Source organism: Erpetoichthys calabaricus, chromosome 14 (assembly GCF_900747795.2).
Source record: "Erpetoichthys calabaricus chromosome 14, fErpCal1.3, whole genome shotgun sequence".
NCBI lineage: Eukaryota > Metazoa > Chordata > Cladistia > Polypteriformes > Polypteridae > Erpetoichthys > Erpetoichthys calabaricus.
Genome location: NC_041407.2, coordinates 80,811,576 through 80,813,865, shown reverse-complemented (window position 1 = coordinate 80,813,865; position 2,290 = coordinate 80,811,576). Strand labels below are relative to the sequence as shown.

Here is a 2,290-nt window from a genome sequence, read left to right as displayed (position 1 = left end):
ATTTCATAGTTTGTAATATTCTTTTTTCACAGGGAGTTTGAAGAATTGGCCAATATTCTTTAAGTGACCAACCGCCTTTTGTCATCTTTAAAACAAAGCAGCAGCTCTTGCAATTCATAAGCATGTCGTGTTGCATTTAACACTGCCCTCACTCAGACCAGCAAATTTTAAAGACATGGATCATGGGACCAGAAAGAGAAGAGTACTGAGTTAAAAAAAAAAAAATACACGAAGTCAATAAGGAAATATATCCAACAAAACTTTATTTCTATTTGTAAAGCTAAAGTGAAGATCACAAATTGGAGAAGATTAAAAGAAGATAATGCATTCCAGATGTAGGAAGAAAACTGCTGTTTTATCTCAAGTTTTTTTTTAACGAAAGTCTGAACATTTCTAATTAATTATAACTGTTTTTTATACCAGAAATGGTGTGTTTTTGAACTTTGAACTTCCCAGATCTTTGCAGGAAAGAAGAAGCTTTAATTTTAATTTTTGATGAAACTTTAAATTAAGCAAGAATTGTGTATTGTCTCTCCCCCAACCCACCCCCTCTTATGGTGATCTCAACAGCAGTCTTTCTGAGTTGATTTTTGAATATCATTGCTGCATTTTTACATCTAAACTGATAATTCCAGTGCAGTTGTCATTTATTATTGTTTATTTTGGACCAACACTGCAGTTTCCACTTTCAACAGTGCCTATGCTTACTATTTGATACCCCAGTTAAGAGTGTGCAGTACTCCTGCCATTAAATATTTGTATTTCAGGTTTTTAATTTGAGGAAACAGGATACTTTTGAGTCCAAATTAGGATGTGTTCTATTTTAATTTTTGTTTTTTGCAAATATAGCCCCTTCTTATTATGAATCATAGGTGTAACTGTAAAAGTGGGTTGCTTTTCATTTATAAAGAAGGACCTTTTATTCTTGAACAAAAAGGTTATCTTTGCCTTTTTGAGTGGTTTTTTTTTTTTGGAATGGGGACACTTGATGTAGTATTTTTTTTTAATTGTTGAGTGTGTTTTATGCAGATTTTATCAGGAAGTGTAAAAGTTTTAATGTCTTTAAGTGAATCACTAAGTGGCAGGTTATCACTTATTATAATAATATTCAGGAGATGTTTATACTGTGAATATCAAAAATTTTCTTGCATTTGATTTTTTTTTGATCTGTGTGCTGCAGGATTTGTTTTTAATTTTATATGTTTATTTTATATGTTTTTATTTTCTAAAGAGACAGTATATCTTTTTGAGTGTTAGTAAAAGTGTTTTACTGATTGAAAAATAATTTTCTTACAGCTAAGTTAAGTTTGTTTGTTTTTGTTATCTGTACAATGTGAATGAGGTGAAAAATTCTTTAGTTTGTCAAAGATTCCATTTTCCATCCACAGTGTTTAAAGAAAAATGGGGACTAATCCTTTATGACTGATTATTTTACTTTTTTTTTTGTAACCAGAATTTCTTTTTTATTTGAAGTGTTTCTTGTTGAATACACATCTGTAGCTCTATGTGTTTTAGTTGATTGTTCAGGCATTTGAGCAGTATACCATTTTTATTTTATTTTAATTTTTTTTTTTGCAGTGTGATATATAGATTTAAACCACTGACCAAAAATATAAAACTAATAATTATTAATATTATCATGCCAAAATCTCAATGTATTAAGATAGTATGTTTAAATTCATCATAGATAGTAATAAAATAGCCTTTTGATCACATATACAGAATGTTCTGTTTTGTTGTTATTTGAAAAGAATTTAAAAGTTGAGTTTACATTTTGAACTTAAGTACTGCTTTGGTATAAAATAATTAAATACATGTCTTCATGTCAAAAACAAAAGGTTCTGGTTCCGTTTCTTTAATTTGTGTATGTACGTGTACAGTTTCAGATTAAGTTATTTTGTGATATTCTTTGTTTCCCTTTTTTTAATTATTTTTTAGAGTTCTCTGTGGAATTACATGTTCAGTTTTAACTTTCGTTATGAAACTCTAAAGATCTTGTGGATCAAAGTAATTCTCACCCAAAAGAAATTGAACTAATGTTACAAAAACAATATTTTATGTGTACCTAACAAGATTCTCCAGTATTTTATAACATGAAATCAGTAAATAAGAGGCTTACAGATATGTTTTGTTAATATTTTAAATTATAAACAACCTTAAAATTGTAATTTAAAAATCTTACCCTTATTAAAGAGACAACAAGAGAAAAAAAAAACCCTCCATAGCCTGAACATTCAACTAAGGAATCATAGTCCTGATAAGTTTATCAAGCATCAGGTCTCACAACCAG

The 2,290-nt window shown here is 28.9% G+C and overlaps 1 protein-coding gene across 3 annotated transcripts in view; it reads left to right on the top strand.

The window, feature by feature from the left end:
• Window positions 1–1,724, top strand: part of epb41a (erythrocyte membrane protein band 4.1a) — a 181,378-nt gene extending 179,654 nt beyond the window's left edge. For all 3 annotated transcript variants that reach the window (XM_051918993.1, XM_051918994.1, XM_051918995.1), the window contains one exon: window positions 33–1,724. The gene's annotated coding sequence lies outside the window, so the exon portion shown is untranslated. The remainder of the gene's footprint in view (window positions 1–32) is intronic.
• Window positions 1,725–2,290: the final 566 nt, after the last annotated feature.